This window comes from Danio rerio, chromosome 18 (genome assembly GCF_049306965.1).
Source record: "Danio rerio strain Tuebingen ecotype United States chromosome 18, GRCz12tu, whole genome shotgun sequence".
Taxonomy (NCBI): Eukaryota; Metazoa; Chordata; class Actinopteri; order Cypriniformes; family Danionidae; genus Danio; species Danio rerio.
Window position 1 is genome coordinate 38,824,709 of NC_133193.1, and position 11,440 is coordinate 38,836,148.

Here is an 11,440-nt window from a genome sequence, read left to right on the forward strand (position 1 = left end):
CCATTATTAGAGATGGCATTTTGGCCCATCATCTCCTGACAGGCCCACTTGACGTGACAAGACAGTGTCCGTGCGCCGCAAAACAAATAAATGTGTAATCAGCCTCCAACAGATGGGCTTGTCCGATGTCTCTACAGAGAGAAAAAAAGAAAACGATTAGAGTGGAAAGAAATGATGTGCTGGAAATGAAAGGCTCTTTCTTTATCTCTTCTTTCTTTTTCATGTGTAAATGGAGAAAAGGAAACCTTTCAGCTGAATATGAAAGTAATCTATATTTTGGTGTTTACGATTAGCAGAAAGAAAATCATTGGTGCGCATGACTGAATAGATCATAAAGTGCACATGACATGACCTTGGATAAAACTATTGATTAACACGTTAGTTTTGAATGATTTCAAAGGTGCCTTACCATTAAAGCTGACACATTTGTTGATATATTGATATAATCAATACATCATATGTACAGTGTGTGATGTACTGTATTATAAGTATGGTGTAGGGCCTCCTTAAGCCAGGTCACTATGTGATACTGGTGGAGGAAAACATTTCCTCCCTTGCTGCTCTAAAACATCCTAAAGTAGCAATAGTATTTATATCTGGTGACTGTGCAGGCCAGGGAAGATGTTCAACTTCACTTTCATGTTCCTCACACCACTCTGTTACCAGTCTTGCTGTGTATATTAGTGCATTATTGACCTGATACATGGCATCGCCTTCAGAATACAATGTCTGAACTATTGGGTGCACATGGTCCTCCAGGATGGTGTAACATGCAGTCCGGAGGTAAAATTCGTTATGATCCCTAAAATTGGTCTAGGTTCTTTTCTACGTGAGTTTATGACCCATGGTGCCAGCAAGTCTGCCGGTTTATCTACCAATTTGCTGGCCAGAGTTGTCCCTTCTTCAAGGACATTCCAATGAACTGTTTACCTTCAGTATGTCACCATGGCTATTTCATCAAAGAACAAAAAATATTGTACATACCTTTCTCTACTTAGAGAAAAAAATTGTTCATGCAATGTTCATGCAATGGGCCGGCCCTTTTAAGTAAAGTCATGAAGAAATATGCCTCAACATATCATAAACTCATTCATTTATTTTCTTTTCAGCTTAGTCCCTTTTTTTTAATCCAGGGTCACCAGAGCAGAATGAACCGCCAACTTATCCAGCACATTTTTTACGCAGCGGATGCCCCTCCAGCCACAACCCATCTCTGGGAAACATCCACACACACACTCAAACACTACGAACAATTTAGCCTACCCAATTTACCTGTACCGCATGTCTTTGGACTTTGGGGGAAACCGGAGCACCCGGAACTCAGCTCCACATAACTCCACATAGAAACTGACCCAGTCGAGGCTGTGATCTGACAGCACTACCTACTGCGCCCCATATCATGAACTCTTGTTAGTAAATATAGTTTAAAATTAGTTTACACTAATGGTAAGATTTTGCCAGAGATGGGTTGCAGCTGGAAGGGCATCCGCTGCGTAAAAACTTGCTGGATAAGTTGCTGGTTCATTCCGCTGTGGCGACCCCGGATTTATAAAGGGACTAAGCAGACAAGAAAATGAATGAATGAATAATGGTAAGATGGAGAAAGTATGGTTCATTCATTTACTCCCCCATCTTCAATTTCTGCCAAGACCGGGAATTAAAACCAGCAATGAAGTTCACATGCTCAAATCTCTAACAACTGGGCGACAACTGTCCCTTACTCTTTTGAAGTTCTGAAAATCTTAATTTCCAACATCACTACTCAAAAGCTAAAAATCAAATATGATAATGAGTATTTTGCTTCTGCCTGTAAAGAGTGTCTTTAGGTTTCTTGCATTCCACTTTTCTTTTTTCAGGACATTTGGTTTTATCCTGTGCTTGTCCTGCCATGTGATTTCTTTGCTCATACAATGATTCGTTTCCAAGTGATATCCTGTTGTCTGCTTCTCAATGGTTGTTTGTGTCACGTGATCTGTTTTATTTAGTATATATATATATATATTTATATATATATTAAAAAAAAAAAACTCATGTTTCCAGTTGTTTTTGTCTAGCTTTGTTTTTTGTGTAACCTGCTGTTTGGTGAGTTTGTGCTTTGTTCTGTTCATATCATGTCTGCATCAAGTCTGTTCAAGTCATGCATTGCTTGAAAAATTAAACCAATTATTTCACAAAATGATACGTTTTTTTTTTCAAAGTTTTCGAAACACCACATGGTAGCGATATCTGCTGGAAAAAAAGGCAAAACGTAGATCAGGCTTTTTTACTTACACTGCAGGTGTTAAATTAAAAGTAAAACCTACAAATGCAATTAACTTACTGTCTAATATCAAATCCTGTGGATTTTATGTTATCACAAAGATCACCTTCCAGCCCAATATCATTCAAATTTCTAAATGTTTCAAAACTGTAATGATGTAATTGTAACCGTACTCTCTTTTGCTCTGCGAAGTGTAGTGAACGACGAGAGGAAACCATTTTGAGTCTCCTTAGTTCAAGGTAAAGGTGGAAAAGACCGCTCAAACAATAGGACAACAGGTATGGCTGCTTGGACTATACCACCTTGATGTTAACCCAAATGTGGAGAAGAGGTGACTCTTTTTACATTTATATTGTTAACACAAAACAACTTTAAATGAACTAAGTAAACAGGAGGAAAATATAGTAAAATCAATGTGCTTGAAATAATCCTGTTACATAATGAAGCTTCATTTACTTAAACACATGACATTGCCAACTTTATACACACCCCAAACCACTGATTTAAAACAAATGTTTCATAAAAGTTTCCAAGCTTCATGAAGAAGTGTTTCTGACTGAAGCAGTCATCAGTACTTTGCTTTGTTCATGCTGGGTTTGATTTTAATACACTCCACTTGCTCACTGACATTTGCTGTAATCAGTAGACCAATCACAGACACATCAAACCAATTATACGCTTCCCCTAAAGAAAGGTTTAGAAAGAACAAAACTGATCAGATTTTTTGAGCTTCTTTGACAAATTTGGTGATATTAAATGCATATTATGGAGAAAACAGTTGCTTGACCTTGAATACATTTAGGATTCAACTTCAATTAAATTCATGTTTATGTAGCGCTTTTACAATGTAGATTGTGTCAAAGTAGTTTAACATAGAAGTTCTAGTAAACTGAAAATGTGTCAGGCAAGTTTTCAGAATTAAAGTTTGGTTAAGTTCAGTTCAGTGTGGTTTAAATTTCACTGCTGAAAGTCCAAACACTGAAGAGCAAATCCATCTATGAGCAGTCCCAAAACCAAGCAAGCCAGTGGCGACGGAAAAGAAAAAGACCCCAAAACCAGAAACCAAGCTCAGTTAGGCATGACCATTTCTCCTCTGGCCAAACTTTCTCTGCGGAGCTGCAGTCTAGGTGCCAGGGGCTGGAGGACACTGAACATCGATTGTGGAGAACTGCAGGTGTGAGGAGATCACCGGCTGGCCCACACGACCAATGCGAAGTCTCGTCTTTCACTGTTAGAGACCTTGAAAACAAAATGAGTAACCTTTAAAATAGTATAATGTGACACTTTAAGAGTTTTAGCTTTCCAGCATTCAAAATATGTCCTTTTGTTTTCAACAGATAGAAAGAAACTCAAATAGTTTTGAAACAAGTGGAAAGCAGCAGCCATTGCAGCCTGATCTCACAAGAAAACGTAAGTATTTTATGTTTTGGCAGTTTAGTGGCAAATTCGGACGAATTCGTATGAGTTTAGTCGTACGAAATTGTACGATTTTAAAAATGAGGCGTGGCACCTAACCCCACCCCTAAACCCAACCGTCATCGGGGGATGAGCAAATCGTACTAAAATGTACAATAGATCGTACGAATTCGTCTGAATTAGCCACTAAATGACAAAGTTATGAATTGCCATGAGATTGTGTTGGCCATTGACTTTCGTAGTACTTTTTTGTTTCTACTGGTTTCCATCATTCCTCAGGATATCGTGTTTTGTTTAACAAAAAAATTAATGAAAATTTTGAAATATTTGATTAAATGATGTGTAGGTGGTTCATTCCGATGTGGTGACCCCTGATAAATAAGGAACTAATTCAAAAGAATATAACTGAATTATTAATTGTGTAAATTTAATTTTTTTGGGTAAACTATCCCTTTAATAGTAAAAATACTGGCTCACATGGCTGCCCCACCTGTACTTGGATACATACTTGGATACACAGGGACATTTATTAATGCATTTTATAAAGAAAGTGCTAATTATATGGCTCTATCACACCCATAAACCCACACAGGAAACCTGTGGAATGACAAAAGACCCAATTACTATGATTTTGAAGCATTTTAAATTACAATAAGACATTTGGTTGTAAGCTAATTCTAATAGAGTACAATTATGTCATTATACAAAAAATGTCCTTGTTAACATATAAAAACCAGCACACACTCACACCCACAAACACACACACATAAAACATGGCCCCTCCTTACACCAGATCCCTGTCCCTGGAGTCATAAATGCTGAATGTTCATCTTTAAAGTATTAAAGGCCATGTGCTGAGTAATTACTGCCGAAGATATTGGCTTTGTAGGATAGACAGTTGGGAGATCTTTCTGTAAACAAGCATGTTTCTCAATGCAATATGCACAGAGTGGCGCATGTGCGTGGATGGAAATTATTGCAAATTATCCCATTACTACAGCTTAGAATAATTTCTATTTACTCCTGGAGAGTTTGATCAATGATTGTACCTCAGTAAACACAATTCTGTGAACCCAATTAGAACAAATTAAATCTTGCTTAATATGATGAACATAAAATTACTGCCTTCAGGGATTGCAGCACAACAAATTCTATGATAAAACCCAGTTAGTTACATAGAAGACGAGTCAACTTTATTATCATAGTTGTTCTCTAACTTTAATCACTAAGTTTTCTACAGTAAAGCACTGCTCTTGCATGGTAAAACCACAATTAAAATGCCTTTTAATTCTAAAGGTGAAGGTTAGATTATTCCTGTAAAAGTGTCAAGTCTCACAAAGGCAATGCACAGTATGAGTAGGAGTTAAATACACAAAGATTCACCATTGTTATGGGAGCCATAACATCAGGAATTTACTATGCTTATTAAAAATGGCAATCATCCCCCTCCTAACAAAGCTTATTTTTCTGATTATGTAATTATGTTGTACAATTTTGAAACATATGGGACACTAAATGTGAGTATCAGGACCAACGATGACTGATGGTGAGTGCTCTTTATACTGTTGCTGCATCCCAATCCGCATACTATCCGTCCTAAATAGTATTTGAAAATAGAATTAGTATGTCCCAAACCATAGCATGTTGAAAAGAGTATATCAGAGGTTCCTGGATGATTTGCTATTTCCGGTAAAAATTTTAAGTGTAGAAGCGTCCATACTCTAACCGCTGATATTGCCCACAATACATTGCGCATTGGATGTTATAATTCGATTAGAACTACAAATGTGTGTGTAATGTGTAAATAAACTACAAACATGATGGATGCGTGAGACCAACCGTCAAGTAGAGAGGCTTCGGTAAAGATGTTTGAGTGACTGTTAATATCTAACTGGAAAATATTTAAATCGCATTATCTGTGTTATATTTCTTCTGCAACAACAATACTGAACTTATATAAGGACACGTTTGGACATTAATGTCTAAATGCAGAATTATCCAAATACCTGAGGAGATTTCTTTGCATGAAAGAGCCGTGAATGGGTGATTAACCTGCTGCTACGTCTCCAATAAGGTAGGAAATTAAATAGGACAGAAATGTGGGTGTGTGGATGATTGACAGGGGGCATAACTAAACAATACAACGATCTGTTAAAGTGGAAGTAGTAAGAGGGGTAAGCTTGCATACTCCTCTCTTGCACACTCGAAAGTATAAACTTTTCCTTCACAAAAAAGTACATACTTTTAAGGCGTAGTATAAGTATGCGAATTGGGACACAGCGAGTGTGTGTGTTTGTGAAAAGGTGCAGTCAATTAGTAATTAGGGGAATGTGAACGACTGTGAGTGGGTTCAGGTAACAGGGGGGACTCTGACACCTGACAAAAAGTGTTTGCAAATTGTTCTTTAATTTTAAAATCAAAATAAAATATATTTTAACCGTATTCGTTTTTTCCCGACTGACTTAAAGTCGAGAGTTTAGTGAATGACAGATTTTCTGTGTAAACTGAGATCAATAAACAAACACAATGCTACAAGAAATTATTGTTGTCAACAGATATTTGTTCAGTTCATATGTTTATAATGTTGTGTGGCAGGATATATTTACATTTAGATTATGAGACTCAGATTTCAAGAAAGCATTGCCTCCAGACTCTGTTGGATTATTCATGAATACACATGTACTACAGCATTTCTCATTTGCATACAGCTAAGTGAATAACCATAATCATGTCACTGCAGGCACTTTAATAACTACATTAACCATGCTACTTTTTTCTCTCCGCAATAGTCGACTCTTAAATTATACCGTACATTCGGTTCTGTTTTTAGTTTCGGTTCAAGCCCAAACCACCCTGTAATTTACACTGCATGTATGAAACATCTCATTTAGTATGGCAAACATTCGCTCTCAGCATGCAGGAGGGTGTGAGGCTCTCAAAATAGGGCAAAAGAGACAGTGAGTGCCATATAAAAATATCTTCCCATCTTTTTTCTTTCCTCTACTCCCTCTGTTTTTGTCTTTATCTCCAGCCCTGCTCTCCATACCCTCCTGTCCCTCTCTCCCTTCCCCCGGAGTAATGAATAATAGAGGGATGCTTGTCTTCTCTCCCTCCTCCGGTTAATCAGGCCTTGCCTGGCTGCCCTCTCCATCCCTCCTTTCCTCTCTCGCAAGCGTTCTTTAATAAATCATTCAGGGTTTCAGGACGACAGCAGCCGCAAGTGGAGGAGAACACCACTAAAGACCTCCACGTCCACAAATATCCTCTTCCTGTGTCTCCATTTTCTTCAATGTCTCTCAAGAGACACTTTCCATCTATTACTCTCACTCACCTGCTCCTATGTTAACCACGCTTTCCTTTTTTCATCAGTCTCGTACGCTCTTTATAGACTTTATTGTTCATCCCGTTGCGCTCATAGAGCACTGCAGTGATAGCATCAGCTTAAAACACAAATCCCCAGGTGCATTTAGAAAATAATTGAGATATATTAGATGAGGGTGATGTGCATTTATATTACGGGTATCAAATCTGTCTAAACATTTACCAGTAATTCACCCATCACTACTAGAAGTTTGTTGGCTGATCATAAAATATTGTTAATGGGTGAGCATAGGTATCAAATCTGTTACATATAGGTAGCATATCTGTTACAATATGCACTCTAGGCCCTATCATACAGCTAGCACAATGTGAATTCTGGTGTGATGTAAGAGGTTTTTGCTAGTTTCAGTCCGGTACATGTATCATTTTCATGTCCTGTGGCACACTATTTACGTTTCAGATGCATTTGTGCATATTTTGAGCCCATGGGTGTGCTGGTCTAAAAAGGAGGTGTGTTAAGGCCTGTTTTGGGGGTAATGCTTTATAAGTAAAATGCGTTACGTTATAACATTACTTTTCCAAAGTAACAAGTAATATAAAGCATTAGTTTTTTTAAATAAGTAATATTATTTTAGTTTAAAAAAATTTAACACAAGTTACTTTTAACCTTGCTTAATTGGCCTAACAAAACATAGTCCAATAAAAATGACCTTAGTCAGGTTGAATCACACACTCAATGAGAGAGTGGTTGCGAGGGAACAGACAGTCAGCTTGCACTCATCATCAGGTCTCCTTTTTCACAGCAGATTAGTCAGTGTACTGTTCTAGTAACTGAATATCTAAGGATATGGGTTTATTTCGAGTCAGAGGGAGTATCCGATATGTTAATACTTAGTGCAGATGCAAATCTCCGTTCAATTTAATGAACTGGTTCGACCGGTTTAATTCAATTCAATTTATGTTTATTTATATAGAGCTTTAACAATGTAGATTGTGTCAAAGCTGCTTAACATAGAAGTTCTAGTAAAGTCCAGATTTCAGCGTTGAAGTTCAGTTTAGTTCATTTTAGTGTGGTTTAAATTTTACTGCTGAAAGTCTCTGAACACTGAAGAGCAAATCCATCGATGCACAGCTCCACAAGTCCCAAACCAAGCAAGCCAGTGGTGAGAAAAAAAAAAACTTCACTAATTGATAAAGTGAGGGAAAAAAATGAAGATCTCACTTAGAATATTTGGTTAAAACAAATGATTAATTCGCAAATTGCTCGTCATCACTACAGAAATTCAAAATGGCAGGTGGGAGACTTACATTTTTGCAATGTATTCTCGTTATTTTGAACTCATCAAACAAAAGAAGTGGATTGTTCATAAGTGTTGACTATGTGTAAGTAAAACTGCAAGAAAACTGGATGTGAATCACTACACCCTCACCCTACCTTCAGCTATGATTGACATCACTTCACATTCTCTAGGTAAAACAGTTAATTCGACTAAGCTAAAAATTTGCTTTTATTGTTGAGGAGCTGCAGCCACTGTCTACTGTAGAAGCGACTACGTTTTGCAATATAGTAAGACTTTTTCTCTTTTGGGAAATGAATTACATATTTGTTAAGGCCATATGAAGCAATTTATTCAATGTGTAAAGCTCAAAGATTTATTTTAATTTGGGAATTTTTTTATCGTCTTACTGTTCATTTTGTCATTAAACATTTTAAAGGTTTAAAATCTGTTTGTTTGTTTTTTTTTTCGGGGACAACGGCACCAGTGCGCTCACCACAAACCAGCTATTGGTGGAGTGAACAGACCGTGATACAGCCAATTCATTGGATGGGATTGGGAGACCATGATCGTAAGGGCCGATTGAGGGGGAAACACCTCTACTCTTTAAGAGAAGTGCCATGGGATTTTTAATGACCACAAAGAGTCAGGACCTCGGTTTAAGGTTTCATCCGAAAAATGGCGCACACTGACAGTAAAGTGTCCCCTTCACTTTTTACTGGGGCATTAGGACTCACACAGACTGCAGGTTGAGCGCACCCTGCTGGCCTCTCTAACACCACTTCCAACATCAACCTAGTTTTCCCATGTGGTCCCCAATCCAGGTACAGACCAGAATCAGCCCTGCTCAGCTTCAGCGAGTAACCGGTCTTGGGCTGCAGGGTGATATAGCTGTGGCCTCACCAGTTTAGCATTCCCATTTTCTGCATACAAAGTCCACCATGTTAATAGTGAATGCACCATGGCACGACCACAACTCACTGATAAAGGGAATGGGAGATGTGACTCTGTAGGGTTTGATGCATGTTATGCCCAGAAACACACACATAACTCATTAAAAAATAAGAACGACCCTTTTAGACTTTGCGCTGGATGCGCTGACTGTTTTTCTTGTTCTTAAAATAGCAAAAGTGGATTTGAACCATGCACAGTGCACTTATCATGGACTTGGATCATTAAAATAGAGTCCTCAGGGTCTAATTTGACTTTCCTATTAGGTTATATGTAGATTCAAGCACCCAATTTACAAGAAAAGTGTCTTCAGAATACTTACAGTGTCTTTTGGCTTACTTATCGTTTGGCTAGATCTGTTAATTTCTAAATGGTGAGAATTTTCTTGCACAGTCTGCTTGTGTAATCATGCATTCTCAATGGTATGAACCATTATAGGCATACTTATTCTTACATGCTCACATTGTCGTTTATATTGAAGTTGATATTTAGCTGCACCATGTTGGTGTTTCGCAACATCTAGTTTTCATGAGGTGGGTTCGTTAGCCCAACACTCAACCCCAACGTGGAGGATCAGGACATAAACACATTCACTATGGACAATTTAGCTTACCCAATTCACCTACAGCATGTCTTTGGACACAGAAATGCCAACTGACAAAGCCGGAGCTTAAACCAGCAACCTTCTTGCTCTGAGGCAACAGCACTGACCATTGCACCACTGATCAGTAAATATTATTATTTACAGATCAGCGCCAACTATCAACTACTAACCTGTAAACCACCCCATTTTCACCCCCCTCCCCACAACATCTTGTTTTGATGTCCTTCTAAGGGAATCAACTACTAAAGTACAATGTATTCCAAATGTACAAAAATACAGAAGAACAAACTGAAAACACACCTATATTAAAGTCACATACTCTGGTTGTCCTTCTAATCATGTTAAAGGAGTGGTCTAGATCAGTGGTTCCCAACCTTTTTCTTTGGGGCCCCCCCCATGAACATATACAAACATTGGAGCCCCCCCACCATATAAATACACACGCACGCACACACATATGTACTGTGTATATATATATATATATATATATATATATATATATATATATATATATAAGTGTGTGTGTGTATGTGTGTGTTTGTGTAATATTAATATATAGTAATATGTATAGAAATATTAATTAATCAGTTTTAACTTGTCTTGGCCTTCAATAAAACCAAAATTTAGGTAGGCTTTGTCATACTGTCTAATCTTTTTCTTCGCCTCTGAAGAATCACTGCATTTACGTTTGTCTGCCATTTTTGTTTTGATTTTGCCTTTACGACACGTTGACAAGCAGATTGCGCGAGTGAGCAAAATTTAAATAATTATTTAAAGTTATTTATTTTAATTATTTTCACTATTATGTTGGAATTTTAAGCATGCGTTTAGATTTTTTTTTTTTTTTGGTACTTAAAAAAAAAAATATATAATAGAAGGGCTGCTCGATTTTGGGAAAAATCATAATCACGATTATTTTGGTCATAAATGTAATCACGATTATTCAAAACCATTGCCAGTTAAAGTCAAAATTATTAGCGCTCCTGAGATTTATTTATTTTTTATAAATATTTCCCAAATTATGTTTAACAGAGCAAGGAATTTTAACAGTATTTCCTATAATATTTTTTCTTCTATTTGTTTTATTTTAGCTAGAATAAAGAAAGGTTTAAATATTTTGAAACCAATTTAAGGTCAATATTATTAGCCCCCTTAAGCAATATATATTTTTGATTGTCTGCAGAAGAAACTACCGTTATAATGACTTGCCTAATTACTCTAATTAAGCCTTTGAACTGCACTTTAATCTGAATGCTTGTATTTTGAAAAATATGTAGTAAAATATTATGTGCTGTCATTATAGCAAAAACAAAAAGAAATGAGATATTAAAAATATTATGTTCAGAAATAAGTTAATATTCTTTCCATGAAACAGAAATTGGGCAGGAAAAGGTTTGCTAATATTCAGGAGGGCTAATAATTCTGACTTCAACTGTATACATACAGTTATTTTCCACCCTGCAAAGCAAAGAGAAATAAATACAATAGAATAAAAATATGAAACAAACTGTGCTTTAAGCATCTTCACTGTAAGAAAAACACTTTAGCTACAGCAGTCCTTCAGTCAAGAGCAGCGAGGGTTTTCTTGTTATGTTTGTTTAATAATGATAA